Source organism: Coturnix japonica, chromosome 24, assembly GCF_054131305.1.
Source record: "Coturnix japonica strain WE chromosome 24, WE-NBRP24, whole genome shotgun sequence".
NCBI classification, from domain to species: domain Eukaryota; kingdom Metazoa; phylum Chordata; class Aves; order Galliformes; family Phasianidae; genus Coturnix; species Coturnix japonica.
The window spans coordinates 4,395,814-4,409,398 of record NC_140686.1 but is presented as its reverse complement, the minus strand read 5'-3'; the positions used below and the strand labels follow the sequence as shown (position 1 = coordinate 4,409,398).

Below are 13,585 nucleotides of genomic sequence, written 5' to 3'. Positions count from 1 at the left end.
TTAGAATTTTAGGCATTATCCATAGATCAAATGTGTGTTAAAGAAAGGATTTGATGTAATCAGTGCTGTAATCTATGGGAATAGCTCTTTTAGTATGTTAGTACTGCTCACTCATGATGTTATTAGCCTATTAATTAGCTTTTCTTAATTTGCAAAGACAAAACCTGGAAAGGAATCCCAGGCAAAGGGATGACCCTGTATCGTAGAATGGATACGTCTCTTACACCCAACTAATTGGGATTTTAAAAATATGACCATGCATCACTTGAGACAAAAGTGCATACTAATAGAACTAAATTTGATAGTTTATTCTGTTTTCCAGGCAGCTGTTCCACTTGGGCTCTGTATCACGCACTGGCCATGCGGATATGGTGTACAACTGGAAGAAATCCTTCGGACCCTGAATGCAGGAGAGAATCTGTGATGGGTGAGAGAGGAAAGGTGCACTTTGAAGCAGGGAAGGCCCTGCTGGCACCGCCTGTCGCAACCACCACCAACACGGTTTGCTGTTTCTCAAGGGTCAATAAGTAATAATGCCCCTAGTGATACTCCAGCACATTTGTCCTCTAAAACTGGTTCTATCTGACATGCAACTTCATAAAGTTCAATTATCAATTATTAGCTCAAAGGCATGGTTATGAGCATCCTAAAAGCATTTGTTGCACAATAGTTAGTGGCCATTAAAAATCAATATATCAGAGTATATGAAAGTTGAAGACTTTTCCTAACTAGTTACATGTGAACACAATGGGACCCTCATGGATTTATTTCCAGGTTGCAGAAACTTAGGTTGCAGAGCAAACGCGTTTGTTCTTTTTAGTAGGTTTAACAGTAATGTTGTTATGCTGTGTTTGACTTGTCTCTTTTTTCACATCTAGAGTATTGTCAATCGAGGCCTTGATTGAGTTATAATGGTTATGTTATTAATATAAGTAGTGTTGTTATTCTATAGGCAGTAGCTTGCTAATTAATAAAAAAGGGGGGGTCGCCGCGCTCCGACCCCGCAGAGCTCCACTCCATGCGGTACTTGGAAATAGGGATGACGGATTCCGGCCCCGAGCAGCCCTGGTTCTTTGAAGTGGGGTACGTGGATGGCGAAATCTTCGTGCACTACAACAGCTCTGGTCAGAGCTACGTGCCCTGCACCGAGTGGATGAAGGCACCTGGAGCTGTGGATCCCGAGTACTGGGACAGGAACACCCAGAGAGCACTGAGCAATGAGCAGAATAGCCGCGTGAGCCTGGTCAATGCGGCACGGCGCCACAAGCAGAGCGGCGGTGAGCACAGCTGGCACCGCGGCTCCATGCTGTGGGATGGGGCTCCATGGTGCATTGCCGCCCGCACCCCCCAGGGCTGGTCCTGCCCGGCGGCACCGTCCCGGGGCTGCCCGTCACAGCCCCACCGAGCTCGACCCTGGGGGACCCCAACCCCATCCCCAGTACAGTGGGTCCCCTGGAGCTGGAGGGGCCCATCAACCCCTGCCTGGCTGTGTTTCAGGGTCTCACACATGGCAGCGGATGTTGGGCTGTGACATCCTCGAGGACGGCACCACCCGGGGCTATCATCAGTATGGCTATGATGGGAGAGACTTCATTGCCTTCGACAAAGACACGATGATGTTTACTGCAGCGGTTCCAGAGGCAGTTCCTACCAAGAGAGCGTGGGAGGAACCTGGTTATGCTGAGAGACGGAAACATTACCTGGAGCAAACCTGTGTGCAGTGGCTGCAAAGACATGTAGAGAACGGGAAGGCAGAGCTGGGGAGGACAGGTGAGGGGGGGCCTGCGGTGTGAGACTGCAGGTGGGGCGGGGGCTCAGCGTGGGGAGCTCAGCCCGGCCCTCACTGCCGCCCACCTTCAGAGCAACCCGAAGTGTGAGTGTGGGGGAAGAAGGCCGATGGGATCCTGACCTTGTCCTGCCACGCTCACGGCTTCTACCCACAGCCTATCGCCGTCAGTTGGATGAAGGACAGCATGGTGCTGGGCCAGGACACCCACTCGGGGGGCATCGTGCCCAACAGCTACGGCACCTACCACACCTTGGTCACCATCGACACGGTGCCTGGGGACGGGGACAAGTACCAGTGCTGCGTGGAGCACGCCAGCCTGCCCCAACCCAGCCTCTACTCATAGGGTGAGTGAGGGGATGTGGGGCTGGGGGGCTCTGGGCTGCCCCTTCCCCTGCTGACAGCTCTGCCTTCCCCCAGAGCGGTCACAGTCCAGCCTGGTGCCCAACGTGGTGGGGGTGGTTGTCGCCGTTGTGGCCATTGCCATCATGGCTGGCCATGGATTCATCATCTACAGACGCCATGCAGGTAAAAGTGGAGGGGTGTAGGAGGACAGTGGGGGCTGTGGGGGGATTTGAGGCTCCCTCAGGAGCCCTCAGCCTGGCTGTGATGTGAACCTGTGCTGATGCATCTCTCTGTCTGCAGGGAAGAAGGAGAAAGGCTACAACACGGCACCCAGTGAGTGATGAGGGCAGCGCTGTCCCCCACCTCTGCCCAGTGCCAGGGCAGCATTGAGGTCCCCGATTTCTCCCAGGGTTCCCCTTCCTGGTGCTCAAAGCTGCTCCATGCCCCACAGCATGAACAGGGCTGGGGCTCATGGCTGTGAGAGTCCTTCCTTGTTTTCTGGCTCCAAGCTTGCTTCCTGAGGTGTTTCTTGTGAGAAGACTCTCAATGATTTATTGAAGTGGCAAGTAATGGGTGCTACCGTGTGACAATCAATATCACTTTTTGGGTATTTGAATATTTGAAAGCACCTTCCTTCAGAGCTGTTTGCCTCCAGAAGAGTGCTCAGGACTGTTTATGAGTGGAAGATCTGGCCCGGGACTAAATAGCTCCAGCTTGGTGTGGGAAAACTGGGTAATGAAGCCATCGTGCCCTGTGAAAAACAGGATGTGGATGGGTATCCCTGCTCCCTCTTATCTGCTGGCAAGGCTCAGAAGATGGGAACAAAGGAATTTCTGCTAAGATCCCAGAGCCAGAAGCTTCCATTCCAAGGAGTGCTGACTCAACTACTTTGGATTCGAGCTGTCACTCCAAAGAGAGCTGACTTGACCACTTTGGACATATAAATAAGTTGGTGCTACCATTGGAAATTGTCATCGTGGTCACCATTAACAGAACAACGCCTGACGACCCACCACGACTGAAGACCAATGACTGAACTACAAACCTCGATGGATCCATGGTGGTGAATATCTCCCTCTTGCTTCCTACAGAGACTCCTTGCTTCTATTTCATATTTTTACTGCATTCCCTTCCCCATCACCCTACACCATAATAGCGTCTGTCCTCCCCTTCCCCATCTCCCTGATAAAGTCTTGTAATAAACTGGTCGGACAAATGTTTGAACCGTTGTTTCTTAATCCCGCACCAGGTATACGTATATCAAAGAACCTTGCCTCCCTCCTACAAACTGGGCTGAGACAATGGCTCTTCTTACCTTACAGGCCAGGAAGGTGGAACCAGCAACTCGAGCACAGCTGCGGTGTGGGGCTGGGGGTTGGAAGGGTTCCCTGTGCTCCTTGTGCTCCTTGTGGTGCTGCACCAGGGCTGGGCTGGGACTCTGCAGGGAGCTGAGGGTTGGGATGTGAACGTGGCCCTATGGGACACCATCTCTTCTTCTTCACACAGGAAGTAACCAAACCGTCTGAGTGCTGTGCTTCAGCCTGCAAGGGGCCAACTGGCCACACGAGCATTTGGGGTCGGTGATGAACACAGCCCCATCCCCTCTACCTCTCACATCTCCCTCTGCTTCCTATGCTGTTATGCTTTTCCTGTGCTGCTTCTTGTGAAATAAAGTGTTGGGCTGTTCTGTGCTCAGCCTGCCTGCATTCTGCTCTGTGCTGTGCTCAGGGTTGGGGTGGATGAGGGGACCTCTCCTCATCCCTCCTCCCCCCACCCCACACTCTTTGCCCATTGCTCCATTTCACACTGCTGCTCTCCTCCTCCCCTTTGCACTCCCTGTGCTGTCTGCAACGCTTTGGCATGAAGACGTGACTGGAAAGTTCATCCAGTATTGGGCTGAGCTGTGCTTCCCCCCCATAACCCACAGTGCTGCCACAGCCACATTCTGAGGGCAGACACCCAGCTTCCATAACCAACCATGCACTGAGGCTGAGCTGCCCACACCCCACATCCCAACCTGCTCCTCTACAAAACATCTCCACTTTATTCCATACAAATCCCAGAGCATCCCACTCTTCCCATCCTGCAGCGGGGAGCGGAGACAGCCACAGCTCCCCATGTCCCATCGCATCCCACTCCAGCTGCCCTGTGGTCCTCAGTGCTGCAGCAGCCGGCTGTAGGGTCCACCGCGGGTCCTCAGTTCGGTGGGTGTCCCCATCTCAGCCATGGTGTCATGCTCCAGCACCACAACATGGTCTGCCTTCTCCAGCATCCGGGGTTGATGGCTGATGAGCAGCATTGACTGGTCCCCCCTGTTGGGCATTGGGTAGGTTTGTGGCGTGGCATTAAGCTGGTACATTCGGTGTTACACACTGTGTGTGAGTCCCGTCCGTTCCCGTGTGCGGAGGCACGGTACTTTCACACAGCAGCCTTGATTTGTCGCCAGATTGGGAGGCGACAGCCTTCATGTCAGAAATGTGGACAAATGCTTCTGTTGTCTGAACCGTCTCTTGGCCCTCAGCACAATGATGCGCTGCCTTTCCAACCCTTCACAGCACTGCTAGGTGCCAAGTGCTGTGCTTTAAGTCTGTTGTACGATGAGTGGCAGCAGAGACTTTCCAAGGGAAATGCTTTACGCTGTAGATAAACAACAACAACAAATACAGCTGGGTTAATGTGGTCATCTTCCTGTGGCATATTAGTTGAAGCAAAAAAGAGAATCCCCATCCCTTCTGGCTGGTGCTCTTGGCCACCCCCAGGATGTGCTGAAAAGCTCTTCCAGATCCTTTCCTTTGAGCCTTTGCTGCAGAGGGTCCCCACAGATTCCATTCCAAGATCTCCCTAAGCCTCCCTGTTTCCTACAGCTGTAGGAACTGATCCTAAAACAGCTGCGCTCTGTTTCCAGCCTGTGGGACCCCAGGAGTTCCTCACACCATCTTCTGCAAAGACAGAGCTGCCCACAGTCTCCCACAGCCACTCTTTCCACTACATACATCAGGGTGCGGATGCAGCGCGCTGAGTCCCGGATGTCCCAAACTTTGATGTACGACGTGGTGAACACCAACCCCGTGTGGCTGCAGTATTTGATGGAAACAACATTATTTGGGTGGTTGCTGAGAGCAGAGCACCCATCAGCACCAGAGGTGCTCCTAAAGGGCAAAGAGAAGGTTGTCCTTGCACTGGGACAAACTCAGGAGCACATTCACCCCGAGGCTGAGCTCTGCACAGCAGTGACTTGGCTTCTGGGGCAGAGAACTCTGCTCACACAGGACCCAGCACTGCAGAGATACAGCCAAGAGTGGGGAACGCCTGCACGTATTTCCCTGGAAGATGCTTGCAAGAAAAACACACTGACAGTGCCCAGTGTTGCTCACCCCAGCATTACAGTCCTGCTGGAGAGCCAGGGATGCGACAGGACATGCTGACAAGAAATGACACAGAGTGTGTGATGAGGACCTCAATCTGCTTATTATGTGGATAATGCGGAGAGGTCTGGCTGACGGAGCTTCTCACTGTGTGAGTTGGTCAGCATTAGAGAAAGCCAGCATGGAGTTCTGTGAGCTTTTGCAGGGGACGAAGAGGCACAGAAGCTGCTACCCACCCTTGGCACCCTTGGTGCTCTTAGAAAGTTAACTGAATCGGCCAAGGAGGAGCGGGAGTTACGGCTAACCTGTTTCCTGCAGGGGTGAACCCCAGAGGTTTGAGACCAAATGAGGTTTGGCAGATGAATGTCACAGATTAGGCAGATTGCTGTTGTGTGCTTTCAGGTTTGTAGTCACTGCAGCTGCATCTCTTCGGTATGTTATTATGACAGTTTCATTGTTTTTCGCATATGTTTAATGATTGATTCATTTGCGGAATAGCCTTAAATGTGCAAATCACCTTTGGGGTAACAGGGAGTATGCAGGGGAACCTTTACAGGGGCTGCAGATAATAAAGAGGGGGGAGATGTTGGGTATTGGGCAGGTGGTGCCTGCATGCACCAGCAGTGGAGTCATGGAGGTCATGGGTATCTGATAGGGGTGGTCACCTGTACCACTATATAGGGTTTGTGGCGCGGCATTAAACTGGTACTTTCAGCGTTACACACTGTGTGTTCTGGTTAGCATTTGGGCTGCTGTGCTAACAGATGTGTCTGGGCTTATCTTGTTTTAAAATGGAAGGGCTTGTAAGGAGCAGAGGGATGTGAGGTATTTCTAGTCCGCTTCATGCTCCCAATTCCAGAACCCTTCCAATTGTGAGGAAACAGAAGTGCTGAGCTGTGTGCGTGTTCCACGGTGCAGAGTCCAGTGACAGTTGGTGCCCGGTGTCTGTGCTGAGCAGCATTGAGGTCTTTAGGAACGTAGGAATCTGCCAATCCGTTGTGAAGGTACTAAAGGTAAAAAGGCAGCATTTCTATCAGTATTGGAGGAGGGAAGGGAACTTTGTCCTTAAGTGCTGTTTTTGTTCCCTTTGTCATGCAGTCAATCCAGCAACTAACTTGAGAACCCGAAAAAAAAAAATTTCCTCGAAAATTCACTAGTGTCTGTGTGAGTAAAAGGTTCCAACTTTTATTGACTATCGGAAATGCTTAGCTCAGAAATGTGCAGCACTTTAATGAAAGAGTTCTGAATCACTTGAATTTGATCTTCTGTCTGGCCTGGTTGCAGGTATTACTGCATTTGGTACCTTAAAAAAAAAAAGCAACAAAACAAATCTAAAATATCAAAATATTTGATTTTTACATCAGAAAAGAAAAAAAAAAATGAACCAACCCAAACCCTTGTTGTGGCTGAGCAGATCGTGCTGCAGCTCCATGCAGTGCTGAGTTACAGTATACAGGCACATGTGTGTGGATTTGTGTATTGATACGCACTGGCATGCTTTTGCTGTACAGGTAATAAAGACGGAGGATGGTTTTTGTGGATTCTTCAAAGGTGAAGAATCCTTGAAGACCAGAAATTCCAACTTACAGAATTTGACATAGGCAAAGTGAGGAGGAAAATTCTTCCTAACCTGTTATAATTAATTAATTCACGGATTCAGTGTTGGTTCGGCCTACAGGAGAAGTGAACTGCAAAGCTTTGAAGATCACTGTATTTGCTGAGGTTGTCCAGGTGGTTGAGCTTGAAGACCTGCAGCGGTCAGACAAATGTGTTGGGGTTACTCACTGCTGTCACTCGTGATGTTGAAGGAGGGGCTCCATTGGAGGGCTTGCAGCCGTGCAGCCCAGGGACTCCGTGCTGAGTCAGGGTGATGTTACTAGAGTTTGACCAGTGTTGAGGAGGGCAATGTTTTGAAACAACTGCTCCTGAGAGACTGATTGAATGAAGAGAACAAAGCTGGGAAGACGGGTGGGCATTCCTCATCCTTTTCTGCTTTTTGGTGTTTTGCTTAGGGTTCCTTTTCAAAAGATTTCACTGATCAAGACTGTAGAAGACTTTCAGTCCAAGGAAGCACGAGCCAGCTCTTTGAGAAGCACAGGAAGAGCTGCACAGAGATCCCCGAGACCAGAACTGCTTCTGTGCGCTGGTCCAGCATGTCGATTAAAGGAAATGATTGCTATTTCTACTTCTATTCCACTTGTAAAAAGGTCTGCTTGGGTTTTTTCCTTCATTTTTTCTTTCTTTCAGTTCTGAAGTTAAGAGGAATGGGTAGAATAAGTAGAAGTATTACTGGTCTTCAGCAAACTTCATAACTAATTGCATTGTACAATAGAGCAACTCGCTAAAAATGAGCTCAAAGCATGGCCAGTTCTCAGGCTGTACTATTTCATTTTCCTCTCTTGGTTTCCATTGGGTTACAGGGAGACAACTGTCCCTTCAGGCACTGTGAAGCCGCTTTGGGCAATGAAACCATCTGCACGCTGTGGAAGGAGGGCCGCTGCTTCAGGAATGTCTGCAGGTTCAGGCACATGGAGATCACTGTGAGTGTTGGCTCCTCAGAGTTTATCACCAAACCCACTTCTCATTTCTTTAGGTGGGCTGAATGTGCTTTTGCAGATTAGGTTCATTTGCTTTGAAATGATGATGGTTCCTACGGTTAAGAATAGGGGAGGAAGCAGAGGGAAGAGAGCTCAATGGCATTGGTATATCATAGCAGAATATTCTTGTAGTTGATACCAACAGTGTTCTATCAACAGATACTAAAGAACCACATCATTCAGACAAGCATTCTGCAAGGTGTGTTAGTTTAACCCCTTCTAAACTGGTGTCCTCACCCACAGAATGCTAGGAAAGCTCAGTGAGCCTGGTGCTCCCAGCCTGCGCACTCTTCAGAGTGGTGTTTGAGTGCTGCTTTGTGGCAGTCTGCTCACTGGCACCATCTGGAGCTCAGTCTCCCTTTGCAGATCTTAGGTCCACGTTACCATCAGCTCTTCTTCCTTTCTGTCTTCAGAAAAAACGCAGCATGATTTCCTGCTACTGGGAGAACCAGCCAGCAGGCTGCCAGAAATCCAACTGTGCCTTCCATCACACCAAGGGACGTTACCTCAATGGGGTTTTCTTTCCACCAAGCCAAAGTGAGTTTGTCTTTTTTAGGTACGAAAGATTAACTCTATTACTCACAGGTGGGTATAGTGTCATAAAGAACGCCAGGTAACGTTCACTTGTGAGCTGATAGATAGGTTCAGAGCTGAACTTTGTGTGCTTCTGATACCTCAGTTTTATCTTGCATGCTCAGCTTCTCTCTGCTCCTGTGGCCTTTGCCTTGCAGGTTGTTCTCCTGCATTTAAGCTTTTACTGGGTGTCAGGGAGATGAATGTTGTGTAGGGGGGGATTTCTTTGTTCACAGAGAAGCCATTTGGATGGGCAAGTGGAGACTCAGCATTTATCTGTGTGGGTTTTCAGCCTTGCCTGCCATCTTTGTGCAGTGGATAATCTGATTGAATTCCTACCTCATAACTGAAGAGACTGATTTTTTCTTTGCTTGTACAGACCAGCTTTCTAAGGAGGGAGAAGAAACAAAAACACCTGTCCAGCAACCAGCTGAAGAAAACCATCTTGGATTGCAGATAATTTCCACTACAAAATCTGATGCTGATAGAAAACAAGGTATTCCAGGATTAATCAGAAGCACTTGCCAATTAACTCCAAAGCAATTTATTGTACAAACACAACAGAACATAGGGTTGCTGAATGGAATCAGCTATTTCCATGATCTTGTTCCTACCTTGTAACTTCATGTGCCTTTCAGATTAGGAAGGTAAACTCCTTTGTTTACATCATTAGAGCAAGACGAGGCCACAGCATGGAGTTTAAGTGCCTGTATGTGCATCTTTTCAACCAGTGGTGAAAGCCACATTTGCTGATAGAGGAATCTAATGTCATATGGATGGGATAAAGTAAGGGATAAAGCCTACTTTTAATATCCAGAAGGATGAAAGGAGGGCAGCAGACAGACATCAGGTCCATGGTGCTCTTAGCTGTGGGGAGAGCTGACAGGGTTTGTTCTGCATGCTTCTGAGCAGGAGGCAGTTTGCAGAGCTGTGGTCCTCAGCGTGTGCCTCTGTCCCTCAGTCTCATTTACTGCTCTGTGTTCCCAGATGACAGTTTGAATGCTGGAATAAAAACACTTGGATCAGAAGGACCTTCAGGAGCTCCTGCTCATCGGCTCAAATCTCAGATTGTTCGTGTGCCTAAGAAGGAGAATGTGCGGACACTGGTCAGCACTGTGATGCTGCCTGCAAAGCAGGGTAATGATGAGTACCTTTGCTTCCATTTGGTGGCTCCTAAGTGGAATGGAGAAATTACAATTGGGACTTACCCTGAGTGCATTACAGTTGCAATATTATTTTGTGTCAGGGCTGTCAAAGTGGTGTCTTTTGGTTGTATTTGTTTTGGGTGGGAAATGAGCTCACAGGTCAGTAATTCTGTTGGTTTCTGTCAAATAAGCACTTTGTTTTTCTTTGTTTTAGGGGAGGTGCCTGTCAGTCAACTGAATACTGCTGATAAACCTGGAAAACGGAAATCCTCTGTAGGTAAGGGCTGCTTGTGAGCTGCTGTTTGGCTGCCTCCACGTAAATGGGAGGGCACTGCTGAAGCAGGAGGGAGGAAAGTGTGTCGTGGGTCTGTGATGACTCCAAGTGGCACACAAGTGTAGCAGCTGAAAGGTGAATTTGAGAACATACACTTGGAGAAACCAAAGTTTGTGGTTGACTTGTAAAAATCTTTCTCCAAAGGAATTATCTTAGGAATGTTGTTGTTTTCTCTCTGTAGCTGATGTCAGTGGCCTTCCGCTGAAGCGCAGCCTCGTAGAAAGGCTGGGGAAGAAGATCGAGGTTGACAGAGCACCAAGGAGAGGTAAATGGTCATCGGTGTTTGCTGCACAGATTCTCTAGGCTTTCTGCTTATTCTTTCTCAGGAGCGTTGTTGTTGGGAACACGTATATTCTGTAATATTATGATAAATCTGGAAACTTGAGCTCTCGTTGGAATTTCTTGTAATCCTTATGCTTCTCCTTTCTTGATGATGACAGAGAAGGGTGCCAAGCCAGCAGGGGAGATCTGGAAGAAGAGACGACTGGAAGAAGAGAAGCAAAAAGTAGAAGAGGTTCTTACTGAGAAGAGATCTAAGGATAAGCGCAAGAAGAAGAGAATTTTCCCTCCACCTGAGCCTGGTAACGTGAAACTGGAAGAGCCACCGCGTAAAATCAAGCGATTGGAAGAAATGCATATTAAAAGCTTGGAAGAAATCAAGCAGGAGAAAGCCCTGCGGATGCAGCAGATCGCAAAGCCAGCAGGTAACGAGGTGTTTCACTGTCTGCTCTGCTGAAGTGCTTCCCCTGTCAAGCAAATGAAGTTTGCTTAGAATTGCCTGGGCTGTTTCTTACCAAATGCAAAGGCAGGAAGTGCCAGGATGTCCATCCATGTGTTTTTCCATTGAATCCGTGGTGTCTGCCTGCTTCATTCTGGAGAATTCATTCGCTGTGAGGTTTTGTAATTCAGTTTCTCCTGTACTTTCTTTCTGCCGTGTTTTTGGTGTGGCATGTTCTGTGTGTTGACGCCAAGGTTATCTTCATCTTTGGCGTGTTGCTTGTTTTAATATGTAAATGTGTTTGTAAAGCCAGGATTGAGTCCTTAACATGGGGGCCAACCTCTGTCAGAAAGGTCAGGGGGGTGAGTTATTCATTGGGGAGGTGAGAGAGGCTTTGTGAAGAGACAGCATGTGAAGGAGGGAAGAGCTTGGATACTGTATGGACTGCGAGATGTCGCCTCTCTCGTGTTCTTTGTTATTGAATGTGAGGAAATAAGCACATGGAGGAAACACTGGCACTCAGGTTTCTTTCTATGCTTGCTGTTGACCAAGTGATTTTCTTTTTCCTTGTTTTAAAGCACCTGGAAGAGAAGAGGAAAAGACTGTGGAATGGAGCAGGGCTGCTCCCAAAGCTGTCTCTGCACCCGCAGAGGTGAGTCCCTTCTGTAGATGGACACAGTGACACAATTTCTTCACATGTTCTCATGTCTCACTGCTCACCATGTGCCACCATCATGAGTGCATTCCTACCTTCCTGCCTTTGGTGAAGAGCTGCAGCCATGTTTCACAATCCTGGTACTTTCAATGGCTTTCCCAGACAGCTTTGCACTCCTCAAACTCAGAATTGATCTGATTGTATCTGGCAGTGAGGCAGTAACCCTGCTGGCACCAGGTACAACATGTGAGGTTAACGTGGGGGGCACTGGATACAAAAAGGTCACGATGGCTTCGTGTTCAATGAAATCAGACTGTGGGTGGATGTTGTGTAGGGGAACAGGAATGACTTTCTGTTGCTCAAATAGAATGTGGTATGTAACAGCTCTAGCACTGTGCTGATTTAAACGAGCACTGAAGAAGAGGAGCCTCCAGCTAAAAAAGCAGCTTTGGTAAGGAGGGGAAGAAGTGTCAGTGCTGTCCTGGTCAGGCTGATACTGAGATACAACTCCTGTAGAAAGTGTGGAGAACTGAAATGTTCTGCAGGTTTCCTTTCAAAGTAGTCACTGTGTGCAGGATGCTGGATGAATGACAGTGTGTGCACAATGCTCTGCAGCCCTGTGATTCCTCTGTAGTGTGAAGGAATTTGTCCATTAATGCTGCATTGTTAAAAAGACCTGAGGTGCTCTGCAGACTTCCCGTGGTTGTTAACATCCTTCAGGAGCCCCTTAGCCCCCGTGTTGGGTTCAGGATCAGCAGTGCTGAAGGAGAAGCACTGCAGAGGAAGGATCTCCTGAGCAATCATTGACTTTGTCTTCCTTCTTCCCAGACTGCTGCTCCAGCCCTGCCTGAGATCAGCCTGCTCACCAAGGCTGTAGAAGATGACACTGAAAAGTTCATCTTGGAAATCTCAGGAGGGGAAATGGTAGCAGAAATTGACTTGGACCTGGAGAAGGATGAGGATGATCTCCTTCGTGAACTTTCTGAGATGATTGACAGTTGAACTGCATAGTAGTTATTATAGTATGTTTAAAAAAACAAAAAACAAAAAAAACCAAAAAAAACCCTTTAATTTAATAAAAACCTTTTCTTTTTGGTTGGATACCCCAGGGTGGTACTTTACTAAAAGAGTCTTTGCAATAATGAGTCATAAAGCACAGCTGAACTGGTAAAAGATTGGCAGACTGCATTCCATTGTCCTGAGTTTTCCTGCTGGTCAGAGTTGAGGTCCTGTCCCTGATCCTGGTTGGCTCCTTTCAGCAGCAAGAGAAGAAAGCAGTGGGGATCTGTGCCCTGGGATGTGCCCAAGCCTCCAGCCTGGCACCCACCTGCCTGGTGCTGCCCCTGGCACGTGTGGTGCTGGGATGAGGGGGGAGCCCAGCGGGTTCTCCCTGCTGCTCCCTTCAAACCAGTGTGCGAGGTATGACCCACTGACGCCATCACCCCGGAGTGGGGCACAACGCGGTGCCAGCATCATCATCTCTGCGGGCACTGCAGCGCAGTCAGCGCGGCTCGGGGGCGGGGGGGGGCAGAAAGGAGTTGGGAGGGAGGGAGGAACCTCACAACATCCCGCAAACGGCCCCGGTGCCAACACCGCCCACCGCCCGCCGTCCCCGCACCGCAGCCCACGCTGCCACCTGGCGGCTGTCCCCGCAGCGCTGCCGGGGGTTCCAGCAGCCGGGCCGCCCCCAGGATGGGACAAATGCGGGGGCAATTAAATTGGATGGAGGAGCCGGAAGGGACCGAGCGGGTCCTGAGCGCTTCAGGGCTGCCCTGAAGTTAAGCACCACATTCGGGGCATTGTCCAAACGCCACTCGGTCAGTGACGGGCTCGGGGCATCCACCACCCCCCAGAAGGGCCCGTGCCTGCGTTGGACCACCCCCACGGCAAAGGCGCGTTTCTCAGCCCTCCCCCGCTTCCTTCATCAGTTACGGGCAGCTCTGTGCCATTCCCCTGCTTAGGAAGCCACAACGAGCAACGGGACGGATTCTCAGCCCCATCTCCTGCAGCTCGGACGAGCCGGGGGTCCTCAGCCTCTCCTACAGGATGAACCTCGTAGCCCTTACC

The 13,585-nt window shown here is 49.6% G+C and overlaps 1 pseudogene; it reads left to right on the top strand.

Moving 5' to 3' along the window:
* Nucleotides 1-662: 662 nt before the first annotated feature.
* LOC146757094 (class I histocompatibility antigen, F10 alpha chain-like) lies at nucleotides 663-13,479 on the top strand (annotated as a pseudogene).
* The last annotated feature ends 106 nt before the right edge of the window (nucleotides 13,480-13,585 follow it).